This window comes from Anser brachyrhynchus, assembly GCF_964034855.1.
Source record: "Anser brachyrhynchus genome assembly, chromosome: 2".
Taxonomy (NCBI): Eukaryota; Metazoa; Chordata; class Aves; order Anseriformes; family Anatidae; genus Anser; species Anser brachyrhynchus.
Genome location: NC_137695.1, coordinates 111,676,390 through 111,693,208, shown reverse-complemented (window position 1 = coordinate 111,693,208; position 16,819 = coordinate 111,676,390). Strand labels below are relative to the sequence as shown.

At 43.2% G+C, this 16,819-nt stretch overlaps 1 long non-coding RNA gene across 1 annotated transcript; it reads right to left on the bottom strand.

Annotated features, from left to right (window-relative positions):
* Window positions 1–4,334: 4,334 nt before the first annotated feature.
* LOC308191056 lies at window positions 4,335–9,018 on the bottom strand. Its single transcript, XR_013947681.1, has 3 exons — window positions 8,677–9,018; window positions 7,185–7,359; window positions 4,335–4,878 (listed from the first exon to the last, which is right to left on the bottom strand). It is a non-coding gene; the product is annotated as an uncharacterized lncRNA (long non-coding RNA).
* Window positions 9,019–16,819: the final 7,801 nt, after the last annotated feature.

Here is a 16,819-nt window from a genome sequence, read left to right as displayed (position 1 = left end):
TGCATCAGTTCAATCCTCCCCTTGCAGCAAATTACCCTCCTACAGCTATGGATCACTTCCTTAATTTCCAAACGGACTCATGGTTTTCTATTGGAGACATTTTGCTTACAAAAATGACTGAGAAAAAAATCTTATTTCCATCTCTTTGAATCAGATCTAGTGCTGGAATTACAAGACCAAGTAACAACAAAAAGAAGTAGTTAGGACAGAGGCACCACAAGCACATCTATTAAACTGACAGAATAAATAATGAATGTTGGGCAAGGTAAAGGCTTGCACAACCTATCCATTGGCACCAATTCACCTTTGGTAGGCCACCATACAGACTTGGGGTTCCCAGTCTGGGGAGCCTGGTGGACAAGGACACTCAGCCCCTTCTCCACCACTGCTGGTTTTCTACCATGGCCTAGCACAGGCCCAGCCAGGCCCAGGATGTCAGAGACCTGTGTACTCATGCCCTGGTTTGGCTCCCTGCTGCCAATATTCACCAGCAAGGACTCATCGCACTTGCAAAGTGATAAAAACAGGAAAAGTGGAAAAGTCATCGAGCTCAGCACCTTTTCTTGGGGTGCCCAGCGCCTCTGAAGATCAGGCCCTGGGTGTGCAGGCCGGTCGCCCTGCGGATGAAGACATGAATAGATCTTTCTCCCTCCCTGTGCTGGAGACACTGGTGGCATTGTTAAAGCACAACCAAGTCTAACGTGGCTGAAAATTTGGCAGAGGCGTGCTGGCCTCTTTCCCTCCAGCACGATCAAATGGCAGCACTGCTCACTGAGGGCTGGGAGCATAAAAGGATTAGCCGCCTGCCCCACCGAGCAGGTGAGCCGAAACCCTTTCCAATTCACTACATGTCAGTTTGCAAGTAAAACATAAGGTATAAATGCAGCTATTGTTAAGGCAAAGCAGCCATCCTGGCTGGGGAGTTAGATTAGCAATTTGCCCTTTGTAAAAGGATTAGTGGAGCCCCATTGTTTCAGTGTTTATTTATCAATTTGCATTTTTAAAAGGGAGCATGGAGCCGACAAGGGCCTACATTCTCCATGTACCCACAGCCACACAGCTTTCTTCCAACTCCCCATTGCCAGAACCTACCAGAGTGCCTTTAGCAGGCCAGAAATGGAGGAGAAACCAAGAGGCCTTTAGGAGCGCTGCTGCTTACACCATAAAGTTTTATTGTCCTGCCTGGCATTTACCAGTCTTCCAGCTGAAAGCAACTGCTTGTTTGCTGCTAGCTGCGTGGATCAAGTATGAGAACTGGTTTCCCACTTTTCCTCAAAGAGCCGAGTTGACTTTTCCAGCAGATCCACAATAGTTTCTAAGCACGCTGGCTTTAGCACCTGGGCCTAGGCAGGTCATTCCCTTACCTGGATCACAGGCACCAGAGCAATGGAGCCATAGGATGAGGCATTCCTGTGCTTATCACTAATTCCACACCTGCTGTCTTCAAAGTCCCTCAAATTATTCACTCAACTTGCACCAACCTCACAAAAGCTTGGCTTTTTCACTGATGAGGGAAACAGTGAAGAAACTACTTGGCCAGTTAAGCTCTGAGGCTAGCAGCCACGCAGCAGTTCTTGTCATGCCAACCTCCATCCAGCATCTCCCCTCAGGCCTCAGGTTGGGTCGCGCTGGGAGCTTGCAGGGTCTTTGGGAGCCTTGCAAATGAATATTTATTGTTGCAACTACTAGTTCACTATCCACGCACCGCAGGGACTCCTCGCTTGAGTTCAAGTTGAGGGAAGAGCATGGGAACCGGAGAACTCCTCTTGCCAGAGCTAACTCCACCAGGAGCGCAGCCCGGCCATTTGGCAGACAACAGCTGCTCAGGCGGATTAGGTAAAAATTCCTTCATTAGAGGGAACGGGGATGTTGTGGAAGGTAAGTGGGAGAGCTGATCTTTTAATTACGGTGACACCAGTGCATTGCACTCTGGTGCAGCCCTACTCCCTGTTTTTTCATAGGACGTCAATTTAGGAAGCTATTCTTTTAAACCATAAAAACAGTTTAGAAGACGAACGAGCATCCAGCTGTGTTAAATTATTTTCCTACTCCCACAGGACCCAGCAGCAAAATTTAGCATGTATTTTACAGGCATATGATTTATTTATGTGGAGTAACATACAGGTATTGGCTTTGACCCGTAAAACCCCTCTATGGCCGGGAGCCTACACATCCAAAAGTCTTCTCCCAGCCTAGGCTCTACTGCCGCAGCTGCACCGGAGCAGGACCTCAGTTCACAAGAGGGGGAGAGGCAACTGCAGGGTGTTCTCCGTCTCTTTGTAACTCCCTCCACCCACACATTTATTTTCCTTTTTCCCAAACAATTCTGGTTTGTTGATTGTCAGGCGTCTTGCACAGGCAATTCATTTTTCCTGGTCACTGGGGAAATGAGGAGGCTCTAGTGGGACATGCTGTAGATACCTTAAAATACGTTCCATGCTGCTGGCTTATTGCAGATACCTTGATTCATGGTCGGAAGGGGAGATCACGAGTGGTCTCAATTAGGGACATGAATTTAAGAATCATCGAGGAACATATAAGGCAAGTGATAGGCATTCTGTTCTGAGGATCGTGCGCACACATTGAATAAAACATACACACACACAAAAAGAACGAAGAGGGATGTTTCAAATGCAAGGGACAGACTGTCCCACAGAGCTTACAATTTACATTTAGATTAGCACAAGTAGCAGTAACATTGCAGGGAAGATGGATAAGGATTAAAATAACAACACTTTGACCAGCCTGCAGTGTAACTCCACTAATTAGAAGAAAAAAAAAAGTGTTTGTAGTTGCTAAATCAGTGCTATGGAAATTTCCATAAATTTGAGGGAGTACACAAATACCTGTGGGGTAAAGCCTCTGACTGTATTTAGCTAATATGCTTTCTAGTGTAATGGTATTCAATCAACAGTCCTTGAGGTCTGCTTTAAAGTACATGGAAGGTATCTAAAGAAGAAACAAGCCTATTCCCTAAGCTTACATTTACTATATATCCCTGAGTATTTCGGGTGACCAGAAAAGAACAAATCATGCAATATTGTAAGTGACTGCTCTAAAAGGGCAGATGGAGAAAGGTTTGTTCCTCTTCTTTCTCAGCTGAGAAAATCAATTGCCACAGCCTCATAGGCAATGGCTGGAGCTACTAACCTCCCTATAGGGTCTGGGTTAAAGAGGATGGTCATTTTTGAGCTTTCAGTGCCCATAAACACCCACCTACATATGCAAACTTGCAAGTGAGTCTTCTCAACAGATCTGGATAGGCTTCAGTCTTCTTTTAGACAGAAACAGCATGGCTGTTATCAATGAATACCTAATCACACCTCAACATAGCAACAGTCTACACACATTCATAAATCACCAGATGCCATGGCTACAGTGCAACACACTGCAGCAAAGCAATGGCACCACCAGCACCGCCACGGTGCTTTTATCTGCACCACATGCACCTCCCTGCACGAGGCAGCAGCCTGCTCGGGGAAGGTAGCTGTGTTGGCACACACAACTGTTCAGAGCTTTTCCCATAACAGGACCCCTCTTCCTTCCAGTTTGCCAAGGTTCCCCTCTCAACATGGAAGGGGAGAAGTGACAGCAAGCCTTTGAGACCTCTTGACACTCCTCCAAAGAATGGTGATAGCAGCCTAAGATCCCACTGTGAAGACAACTGCCAATGCCAAGAGGGTAGTGTACAATGAAGTGTAGTTTCTGTCCAGCTACACGTTCAAGGTTTGATGCTGTCGGTGGAACAACTACCAGGTGTGGCTAAAATGAGAGCTGTATGAACACAGGTGAATATATTGTTTGACCCAACGAAGAACAAAAGGAAATAGTTAATTATTCTGCACTGAGAATGCCTTCCCATTCAGCTAGGTAGAAACAGACCAGTGATCTCTTGGCATTGTTAATATTTAAGAGTGTTTATTTTTTTATATACCAAATTATCGCCAGATTTTCAGCCCCATCAATACTCTGCTCACATAAACATTCTGGATTTAAATGAGGAAATAGAAATCAATATACATTCAAAGACAGATAGCTTTTGGATGGTAATCATGTTCTGGTGATTTAGCAGAATTTGTGTAAGCAAATGCATCAGGGATGGGACCTCTGCACAGAAACTGGAAATCTTTCCAAAGGCATATTTTATTGCCCTGCTTCAGATCCCCTTTCCACACCCTGCCAAAATGGCTTACTGTGTGAATGAGGCTTTCTCAACCCATCAGCAATCTGGAATCAAGGTATTTTCTATTTTAACTCCAAAAAATACCAAAAGGCAAATTAGTTATGCTTTCAGACTGCCCACGGTATAATGCTTTAAGAAAACGAAGAGGTTGACAATCTTTTTTTGCATTTGTTTATTTTTAAGGTAGGCAAAGGGAGAGACTGTTAGACAAAACAAAAGAAAACAGAAAAAAATATATAAAATCTTAAAAATGAATAAAGCTTTCTTAGAGATAACCAGATCAGAAGATGATGGAGTAATCTGAAGATGCTTCCCACACACAAGCAGGCAGGTAGATGGCATTGCTGCGCACAGTGTCTAGTGAAACCTGTATTTTTGTTATTTGTTTGCACAATACATTAGTAAAGTGGTCTCTTAATTCTCTTCTGGAGCCCACAGAGGCTTTGTAGTGATAATAAAGAGCAAAATGTAAAAAGCACAGTATTGTGTTCATAAAGCACCAAGGAGTAAGCCCTAAGGATCTCCACTCTGCTATATTCCATAGATTCTATTCACAAACAATAGCAATTCTGCTTCAAAAAGTTCTGTACTGCTGGATGACCAGCGTGTGTTTCATGATCAAGGTTAAATGGACACCAGTGCAGCAGCTAAAATAGCTTCATCCCAGGCAAATATTCCAGAGACTACCGTGACTCCTGTTTAAAGACAAACAGATAGAGTGAATTGATAAGGCAGGGGTCAACAATTGGTTCCAATATAAAACATTTCACAGAAAGCAGACCAGATCATGCTACAGTAACTTTTATTACAGAGATCAGCCTGGTTATGCATAATTACTATACACAGAAGTGCCTCATGCTTAGACCAGACATCATAGAGCTAAAATGGAAGCGTATAACAAATTAGTGTTAATAAGCAAACAATCATTAGAAGTGTTAACAAGTGATGGTGGAGAGGCTCTGTTTTTAATTTTAATACTGATCTCTAGTAAGTGTTATTATCCTCATAGAATAACATTTTATTATGAAAGCACATGCACAGCATTAAAGCCTTAGATAGCCCAGTGCCTGCCAGCAGCAATTGTAAACAAAAGTGAAAGAATCATTTGTGAAATGCCGACAGCTATCAGTATTCACAAAGTTTGTAGGATACAGAGAGGGCCAATATGCTGCAGCATAAACAACAAGAAATTGCCGTGGCCTGGGGCTCTAAGGAATCAACTAAGGATATTCAGTTTCTCCCCATTTTTCAAAAAAGCTTAAACACGCGGGCTTAATCTCAACTGATTTCTGACTGAGCTAGGGTCCTGAGTCTGTTAGATATTTTCAACTTTTTTTTTAGCCAATAGATTCCTTAGACATTCCCCTCTTATATAATACAGCAAACAGCTGCAACTAATCATTTTTCATTATGGTTTTGTGTATCTGCTTTGTTTTACAACAAATTTTACTCAAACAACAAGAATGCAACAGAACAACTTCTGCTTACTGTAAAAATGAGATTATCTGAAGATCGGCAGAAATGGAAATGTTACCAGATACAATTAGGCCAGTGTACTTATTCTAAACTATAGCTGGGAAAAGGATATGGATCAAGGGGAAAAAAAATAAAAATAAAAAATGAAGCTTAGAACACAATAAAATAAAATATTTTTGTCCATTTTCTGTTACTGTTCATCATATCCAGATAACATGAAAATTATCGACACATTTTACATGAGTACCTATTTATTTCTAGCAATCATTCCTCAGGCTTTGACTTGCAACTGAACCAATTCACCAAGTAGGTTTACATTTCTGTGTCGCAAGTACCCCGTTTCCACCCATCAGGAAAAGAGATGAGCGGGTCTGTGTGCAGCAAGCGGCAAGGAACGTCCAAGCATCGCTAGGGACAAGCAGCACCCCCTGTGCTGTAGCCACCGCACCGCACAGCAGATAAAGTGCACACAAATCGCTTTACTGCCACGGGCAAGCTAAACCTAGGAAAAGTTTACTGAATTATTAAATAAGCAATTCTGATAACACGAGATATTAAATGCAGATAGCGTTGGGTCAACCAAACTAGTTTCTTTTTTTTTTTTTTTAATTCTTCCCTGCAGAAATAATGGTGCTAAAGCAAGCACACCTCCCCTTCATACACGTACACCTCTCCTGAGAAGATAGCTAAAATCGGTGAAGAAAGGGAAAAAAAAGAACATAATACAGCAAAGTCCTACCGAGGAATAGCGTTTTAATGAACACACAAAGCAACTAGGTGACATCTTTATCAGCCCTCATAAACCTTGATTGAATACACAGCGATAAGCCCTGTTTAAACTGTCATCCTCGCGATAACACGCACAGAGACAGCGCGGGCCTTGGCAACGGCCTGCGGGGAAGAGGCCTCTCCGAAAGTGCAGGCACCGCGAGGTAATAATGTACATCACGTAAACAGCCCAGAGCCAGCAAGGCTGGTGTATTTCGGGCTGGCCGAGCACATACACGTGCGTCTTCTGGTGGCAGCGGCCTGTGAGGGCCTAGCTCCACAGCCAGCCTGCCTGTGGGGACGGCGAGTTGGCGGGGGAAGACGGGCGCCCTCAGCCAGAGCGACCTTTGGCACTGAGGTCTGCAAACACCAACAATTTCATACAGGAGGTTTTGAAGGATTTGAGGAGAGCCTGCTCTGGTTTTCTTTCCTCTCTCTTTTTTTTAAAACCAGCGTTATCCACGTCGTGCGTAACAGTCAGCACTTGGAAACAACTCAGGGACAGAATGGGTATGGAAGTCAGCAGTAATGTGACTTTTTATATCGGAGGATCTGGTCCTGAACAGCCGGGATATTTATTTCAAAAAACATATAAATAAATAAATATAATTAAGCATTTCAATATAATTAAGCATCTCCAGGAAATGTTTGTAATCTCCAGGAAAGTGAGGATTTGATTCATCCATGTTTCTGTATTTACTTCTAGCTCAACAACGAAACTGAAATTTACACTTGAACTTTTATTCCCTTTCGCCACCTCGTTCTTCCCTCTCCGTAACGCATGCAGTGACACCCTCTGGCAGCTCACCCAGCACCGCAGCACCACCAGCACCGCGAGGCCGAAACCCAAGGACGTCCAGAGCTGGCACTTCGTCACCCCTCCTTGATATTGCAGCTCAATGCCTTTATTCAACGTGGATTTCTTCCACCAGCTGCTTTAAAACATAACGACTGTTACTTGTTAACTATAATAAAATACATATTTGTATGTGATTACTAGTTAATTAATAAGTTAATAATTCCCGCTGCTTGGGAGGTGGAAGACAATAGTCCATTTTTTGCCTGTTTGGTCTTTGGCAGGCCTGTGAGCTAGCACTGGAGCTAGATTTTAGTTTTCCACCACAAAAAGGTCTGAAACCACTGCACAGCTGGTATACCACCATGCAAGGGGCTGGCAGGGGAGGCGTGTTAGCTGCTCAGGAGCTCATTTATTCATCTCTAGGCTTTTTTGCATACACTAGCTGATCTCTTCTAGTACCATCAAGTATAATTTTTTCCTCATTTTACACATAGGAATGAGAGGAAGCACAAACTACGTGGTTTGAGTGAAGACTCCCAGAAAACTCAAAAATCAAATCTAACAAATCCCAGTCTCATGGCTGCAATTAGAAGACACATCTCTTCAACTTCGTTAATGCAGTTTCTCTATAATACATGTAGGCTCCCAATCTTTAAACAAAGTGATCCAAGTTGAGGCTGGAACCCACACAAACACTGCCAGTTACACAAAGTATTCACCAAAAGAAAAGGCCAGGTTTTAATTTAACTACAACCCGATGGTTTGGAAAGGATCAAGGGAAACTTCAGAAATTCCTGGAATGAAAAATTAGAAAAAAAAGAGAACCATGTTTTGCCTACTCTGTGGCATGAGCCAAGAGCAAATGGCTCCTGGCTGTGAACATGCAAGGTATGTTTGCTGACTCACACAGATTAAGAGCGTTTTAGTCTTCTTTATGTTATTGCCCACATCCACAGCCACTAACATTCTCTAGAGAGGAGGGACAGTAACACAGCTATTATACTAATGGAAAATGCATTTATACAGGACTTCCCGCAGACCTGAAAAAATGAGAAATGTTATCCAATGCATTCCCAGCCAAACTTCCTCCTGAAGTGAAAAATCCTTCCCTCTGATAAGAAAGTTGTGTCAGACCACATTTCTGTCCCTGACAAAAGAATCACTCTCCCTTGGCTTGCTCTAGTCTTGGCAGCGGTGCTCAGCAGAACCACGCTGCTATTCCCAGATATTCACCACACTTAACAGAGCCACTGGCTTATCTTTGACCCGAACAATAAAATAAAAACGAACTACACACAAACACGAGCTAGCAGTTACTGTGGGTAACACCACCAACCTCAGCTCTGAGGCGGCCAGCTCTCCTTCGGGTTAGAAATACCATCAGTCACCTAACAGTTCATTAACCCTCCCCTCCCCTTTCTTTTTTTTTTTTTAACCTGTCCAGACTCACAGATATCTGCAGTGTTCTCCAGTGCTGCATGTACACACTTTACAGCAAAATAAGCTAGGCTTGTTAGCTTCCCCTTCTTCCCTCAGATGTTCTTTCTGTACCAGGAGGAAATAAAATAATAATAATAAAAAAGAAAGAATGTGGAGAGATACTTTCACTCAAGCATTGAAAGTCTGTACCTTTCAGGTGACTTTGCTTCTAATCCATTGGCAACTCATCCAAGGATACAGACAGCTTCTTAGCAACCTTCTTCTAAAGCATTTAGGGGTAAATCTACCATGCACAATGCAGTGGTGTGCCTCCAGCTTCCTAGGCAAGGTGACAGAAACAGCTGCGGTACTACTGACCTCGTCTCAGATAGTTACCCTTCGGCAAAATCCAATGTATTAATTCATGAAGAATATTATGTTATCATGGCCATACCACACTTCTGCTCTCACTGCTAGCTACCACTGAGAGGACATCACGCCATGAAGATGTCTTAAGCAATCCCAACCATTCAAGCAAAGGTGTAATGCTGCAGTTTTACAGAGAATTGCCCAAGTTAGCATTCAGCCATGACAGGGAAGAGCACAACCTAGGATGTGTCAAGTCCTTACCTGCCTTCTCTAGAAAAAAATGGCAGCTGCAGGCCACCACTATTAATAACCGTAAAAGCATTCAAGCTGTTTAGCTTAATGGTTTAACACCTGTATCTGTTAAAATGGCCAGGGCTAATTTTGTGGGAAATGTTGGGATAAATCCAAGAATTCCAGGCACAACTATGATACCTACATTGATTTTCTCTCAAAATTACATATCATCTGTAAAAGTAAGGCAGCCCTATTTGATAATTGAAGATGAACAGAAAGAAAAAGGCCATACCAAGTCCAAAACACTAGAGACCAAATCAAAAACATTAAAGTCCTTTCCTTGTCCTGGAAAGTTACAGGAGATACCACTAGCTGTCCTATAGAGCCATGAGAGCATCCTCACACCCTGTGGAAGGACATTGCAGGGATAGGTAGGCTGGTAGGGGGGCAGTGGCCTGCCAAATCTTGGTGTCACAGTTTGACTCAGCACAGCAGATGAAGTCTAAAATTAAATGTCTGGTGTCCCAGTCCTGCTCCTGAAGATATGTTTTTCTTATCTAACTCATTTACATGCTACTTACTGATGAAGCAATGTCAACTCAGGACCTGTAGACTCCTAGAGGGCTTGGCCCACTCAGCTCTACTTGGTTGTAACACTTTGCCCCTGCCTGCTGCAGGGCAAGCACTCAGCAGTTGACCTGCAGTAGCTTTTTCCATCACTGCCTATTTGCAGGCACCCACTGTTCACAGCAAAACCAACCCAAGATCATTTACCCCGTTACATCCTGGTGTGTGTGTCATGGGGAATAATTGTATGAGGCAGCACAGTAAATCTGTAAGGACTGGCTTGCAACTCCCACACCTTCCTTCTCCACATGTTCTAGTTCTAGTGTAAGTCTAGGACATATCATGACAGGTAGAACTGGTGTGGAAGGACCTACGAGGAATAGTGGGGCATACAAGACAAAGGAGATGACAGGGTTACAGCAGAACTCAGTGTATCTGTGATACAAGCTCACAGGAGTCCAAACGGAACAAATTAAAACTCTTCAAGAGTTTCACAATCAAATTTGCCATTTGAGTTTCTCATCTCACAAATTCCTTAGACTAAGGCCTATGGCTGCAATATAGTTTTAGATTCCCCACTGCCTTTGTCCTAACACACTTTTCTGTGCCATCAGGAATGCATAAAGGGCTTTCAGACTTTGTGTCCTCCGTATGTAGTGGGAGAACACAGTTTCAGAGAACAAGTTACATGAGGGTTCATTCAGCCTTATACAGAATAAGAATCACCTGACCAAAAACCAAGAACAATATGAATTAAGTGATCTAAGTGCCCTGTGCTATAGATCAGAGAAATGCAATTAAACCTTGGGCTTGATGTTTTGAATTGTAAGGCTATACTAGAAACAGCTTAACTAAGCCCTTTGTGTTCAGAAAATCAGCCTTGCCTACATAGATCTGAAGTAGTCTTTATTTACAGGTCTCACCACGAAAGAGGAAGAAGAGAGGAAGAATGACAGCATTGTGTTTCAAAGCCAACAAACCATATAACATGTCCTTTGGGAAATACATGCTGTATAATTGCTGTTTATTTTATATAGCTTTCATACAGAGTATCACAAGTCACAGTATGATCACATAAAGAGTAAGGATTATGAAAGCTTAGTAGGAAGAGTATTATTTGGCATGTGGTTTCAGATTTACTCTTATTCAGAGAGGCAGAATGTTTTCACACTTCTCCATGGAGGCAGCAAAAAGCCCAATAACAGAACGTTTCTTTTTGCAGACAACCCATGCTCATACAAGTGATCCCACTGACCTGAGCAGATGACTTCTGGTCAACTTAAGTGAGCAAAATACACAGGACTAAGAGACAGTAACTTCTGTCCAGAATGAGTTTGTCTGGGAAGTACCTTAGGGTGTCACCAAAAACTGAATCTGAGATATGGTAACAATGGAAATTTCAGAGAGCCTACAGGGAAAAAAAGAAGGGGGGGGAGGGGAATAACAACTGAAACAATTACTTGTTCCCTATTTTCATCACAGGGGTGAGAACAGTTTTGACAAAAGCAGCACCCCTTTCCTTTCCTCAGGTGGCAGCCACAAGCTCTTTCTTATACTGCCAATATTAAGAAACAAGGGTTATTGATAACATAACGTGAAATTTTGCTAAGACTGAATTCAGGAACTCCTCCTCTCAGTATATGAAATTAAGAGTGGAGTTAAACACAAGGATAGGGTCCCTCTCTACTAATGCCAAAGCACTGTGCTAACCTCAGCGTAATGGAGATTAGTTTTAATGAGTCTAGGAAATAACTACGCTGAGAAGGATGGGATACAGTTCTGCTATCAAAAAGAGGCTTACAGAAATAATTGAAATGGAGGACTTGAGCAGTGGGAGACAGAATCAGTGCAGACATGAAATGCAAAAACCCTAACAGACACAAAATAGAAAAGGACAAAAGTTACAAACATGAAGGTAAGGAAAGTCCCTTGTAACTCACCAAGTGTAAGTGAGAAACTGTGCCAACCTGAAAGAGGTTGACTGTAGTTACGTTCCTATTTGTGAAATACGACTTTGGTAAAAGGATTGGAAAACTTTGTCTAGGGAATAGCTGTCTGGTCTGTTCAACTTCTTGGTAGAAAGATACTGCGATACTTGAAATTTGTGTCTCCAAGTTACTCGCGTACTCTGGGAAGACTTAAGAACTTGGACATTCCTTCCACTGAGCAGACTGATAGGGTTCAAAGCATATTTAACCATAAGCTGTGCTACAACAGGGTGGAAAATATTAATCAACTCTAGCCATCTAGGGAGGCTGTGGTTATCACTAAGAATATGTGGGACACTCATGCAAGAATTTTTTTCCCTGCTCACTGGACAAGCTCTCTCCTAGAGTTTATCTACCCCAATTGCATGCTTTTGGAAAAAAAAAAAAAAAAAAAAGGAAAAAAAGCTAGACTAAATGAGTACTTTCAACTAGAGCTAAAGGTAAACACTCCATTGGAACTTTGCCCTAATCAATAGTAGCAATGTTCATGTCACATGAGAGTCAAAGGATGGAATATGGTGCTTACTGGAGTCAGCAAATAAGCTAATTATACTTAGCCTGCTTGAAGAAGGGGACAAGTGAGGTCTGGTCCACCCACATATTAATGCAATCATCATTATCCTTATCCCTTGTTTGCTCTGCGCTTATATTATAAAAAACCCTTGTCCCAAACGGAGGGTGCTACTGACCCCTTGTGGAAGAAATACTCAGACGTTTTAGGATGCACGAGCGTCACTGCATAAACCGTCTCAGATTTCAGATTGTATACTTAGCTCCCACAGGTTTATTGCTAAAGAAAACTTAGTGAAACAGTGTCATAGTTTTGAGAGGGGTCAGTATAATCTCACAAGTGTATTTTCCTGATTTTATGCTGTTTTGCAGGAACTAAATTTTGTATTAACTTCCTCAAGGTAGTCATGCAAGCTTAAGCAAACCATAATTGTAAGTATTTTACACTAAATTTCCTACAACTTTGTTTTGCATTGTAACAGAATAAAAGTTTTACATTATCAGCTGACACATTTCTTGATTTCTAATATAATTAAACCTATTTCAGCACATCATAGCATTGCCCTCTAGAGACTGCTTTTCAGAAGAATTTTTGAGTATCTCCTGGCAAGCCTGGACATACTCCTCATTCACTGCAAAGGGAACAAAAAAAAAACAAACAAACAAAAAAAACTTTCCAATGCATCCTTCTGTATTGACTTGAAATGAGCTGCACGAAGCATGAGAACTAGATCTTCAACAGTATCATTCCCGACTGAAATTACCTTTCCATATTGTGGAGAACCAAGTCTGTTAAGGAAGCCTCTCTTCTTTTTTAAATCAAATACTGCTGCTAATATTTCTCCCCTATATAAGACAAAGTACCCTCATGAAGAACCACCCTCCGCATTTACTAAATGTCAAATCTGAAGGAAATCTCCACAGTCCCATTGTTCGTGCTTTAAACATGCTGCATGATGGAAACAGCTTGAATTAGTTAGGAACGCAAGGTGCATTAAGATACAGAGCGGCATGTTTGCAAACTGCCCTTTCTTTTGGGTCTACCGCCCTTCTCAGTGTGGAAGAAGCCTTCTCAAAATCTACAAACATCAGTATCTAACACCAGCCACACCCACTGTGACCAACATTAGGGGCTGAAACCCTAGAGACCACAGAGACCACATCCTAAAGCCTATGCTAAAGCTATTGCCATCACTTTCAATGCGGTAGGTACTGAGAAGCATGTGAATAGCTTGTAAGCCTTAAAGCAAAGAACAAGTGGGTATTTAAAATGTATTTTGATAATTTGCATCAACTGTTTTCAAATAAAAAGATTTTTTTTTAAGTCTCTCTGAAAAAACTATGCATTCATATAGACCTTTCATATAAACCACAGCTGAAGGAATCTTGAAAACAACTGAGAAAGCAACAAACTTTTTTTCTGTAAGGTCATTTTTCACCTGTACGCTATGATAAATAGTTGTTCTTGCTTCAGATACAAGAAGCATCACACTCGCACTCAGCCTGATGGGGTATGTCAGCCACCCGGACGTCTGCTGGGAACACAACACGGCGGGCTGTAAGCAATCCAGGACACCCCTGGAGTGCATTGAGGATAACCTCCTGGTCCAGGTGCTAGACAAACCAACCAGAGGAGAAGCCTTATTGGATCTGGTGCTTGGCAGTGCAGAAGAGCTCATTAAACAGGCCAAGGTTGGAGGCAGTCTGGGCTGCAGTGACAGTGCCCTGGTTGAGTTTGTGATTAAGGAGCATGGGGCTGGCAAACAGCAGTCAGGACCCTAACCTTTAGAAGAGCAAACTTCCAGCTGCATAAAGAATTTGTAGGTGAGATCCCCTGGGACACTGTCCTTAGGGACACAGAAACTGATCAGAGCTGGCAGCTCCTTAAGGATGCTTTTCTTAGAATGTCAGAGCTCTCCATCCCCACGTGTAACAAATCAAGCAGGGAAGGCAGGAGAGCAGCATGGCTGAGCAAGGGCCTGACGGTCAGACTGAGGTGTAAGAAGGAAACGCACAGGCAGAGGAAGCAGGGACATGTGGCCTGGGAAGAGTACAGGGATGCTGCACAGATGTGCAGAGATGGGATCAGGAAAGCCAAGGCACAGATGGAACTGAGCTTGGCAAGGGATGCAAAGAATAACAAGAAGGGATTCTGTGGGTACGCTGGCCAGAAAAGAAAGGCCAAGGGGAGAGTTCCCCCTCTGATAAAGGAGAAGGGAGAATTGGTAACGACAGACATGGAGAAGCCTGAGGTACTCAACTTCTTTGCTTCAGTCTTCACTGTCAGTCAGGCTTCCCACATCTCTCATTTCCCTAAACATGAAGATGAAGGCTGGGGGAACAAAGTCCCTCCCACTGAGGAAGAGCAGGTTCGAGACCACCTGATGACACTGAACAAGAACAAGTCTATGGGGCCCGATGCCATACATCCCAGTGTCCTGAGGGAACTGGCTGATGGAGTTGCCAAGCCTCTCCCCATCACATCTGAAAAGTCCTGGCAGTCACGCCATGTGGTGACTGGAAAAAGGGAAATGTTACTCCCATTTTTAGAAAGGGAGGACCCATTTAGAAAGGAGGACCCAGGGAACTACAGACCGGTGAGCCTCACCTCTGTGCCTGGGAAGATCATGGAACAGATCTTCCGGGAAGCAATGTCAAGGCACATGCAAGACAAGGAGGTGATCTGAAACTGCCAGCAAGGCTTCACCAAGGGCAGGTCGTGCCTGACCGATCTGGTGGCCTTCTGTGATGGACTGACTGCATCAGCTGACAAGGGAAAACCAACTGGTCGCCTGCCTGGCCTTCTGTAAGGCCTTTGACAGAGTCCCACATGACATCCTGATCTCCAAATTGGAGAGAGGGAATTGAAGAGTGGACCATTCAGTGGATAAGGAAGTGGCTTGAAGGTCGCACCCAGAGAGTGGTGGTGAATGGCTTTATGTCCATGTGGAGACTGATGATGAGGGTGTCCCTCAAGGGCCTGTCCTGGGACAGGTGATGTTTAGTATCTCTACAAATGACACAGACAGTAGGATCGAGTGCACCCTCAGCAAGTTTGCAGATGACACCAAGCTGAGTGGTGCAGTTGATAGAGCAGAAGGAAGGGATGCCATCCAGAGGGACCTGGACAAGCTGGAGAAGCGGGCCCATGTGAACCTAATGCGGTTCAAGTCCAAGCGCAAGGTGCTGCACCTGGGCTGGGGCAATCCCAGACATGAGCACAGACTGGGAGAAGAACTCACTGAAAGCAGCCCTGCAGAGAAGGACTTGGGGGTTCTGGTGGACAAAAAGCTCAACGTGAGCCAGCAGTGTGTGCCTGCAGCCCAGAAGGCCAACTGCGGCCTGGGCTGCATCACCAGAGGAGCGGCCAGCAGCGTGAGGGACATGACTGTCCCCCTCTGCTCTGCCCTTGTGAGGCCCCACCTGAAGTGCTGCGTCCAGGCCTGGGACCCCCAGCACAAGGATGTGGGGCTGTTAGAGCGGGCCCAGAGGGCCACCTTCAGAGGGAGCAACTCTCCCATGAAGACAGTCCGAGAGAGCTGCGGATGTTCTACCTGGAGAAGGTTCCAGGGATACCTCATTGCGGTCTCAGCACTTAAAGGGATCTTATAAAAAAAAGATGGAGAGCAACTTTTTACATGGGCAGATGAGAGAAGACAAGGGGGAATGGTTTTAAACTAAAAGAGGTGAGACAACCTGATCTAGTGGGTGGCATCCTTGTCCATGGCAGGGGGGCTGGAACTACACGATCTCTAAGGTCCCTTCCAACTCAAGCCATCCTATCATTCTATGATTATTAAAACAATTAGGCATTAGAGTCTGATTGATTGTTATATTTAGTTACATACAAGTATTTTTGAATGAATCCATTAAATTGAATCCTAAAAGCATAAACTATGATGCAGCAAATGCTATCTCAGAGAACGCGAGTTACTATATCTGGCAGGAGATTTTTAAGGGATCCCATTCATGTAGCCAGATCTGCAAAGGTTATTCAATAACAAGCTGGAATATAACACAAATTTAATAGCAACTCTAATTATTATAATGAATTGTGTGCTGATACAAAAATTTGCACATAAGGAAGGTTAAGGTCAAACTTTTTGTTGTTACAATATAATCTGCCCTTCATACTTCTGTTGATTAAAAAATATTGGAATATCTGGAAAATTCAAAGGCAATCAGCATTTCTGATGTTACTGCAAACTCACTCTTCAGTGGTATATTCTAAAGAACCAGAATATTTTGAGCTTTGGATCGCAATCTCCGTCACCAGATAAGGTCTGGTGGGTCTTTAAACATTACCTGCCAAATACTCACAGAGTTACCAAACATTTGTTGAGGTATAAAATCTTCCAATTCTGTGGCAACATCTAACTTCATTACGACTAAGAAGAATCAAATTAAATGAGCAAAAAAAACCCTTCCCAGTGACGTGTGCACAAAAATCAGTATTAATTCTGTCTCTTTACATCTTTAAATCAAAGCTATTGAAAGTCAGAGTGT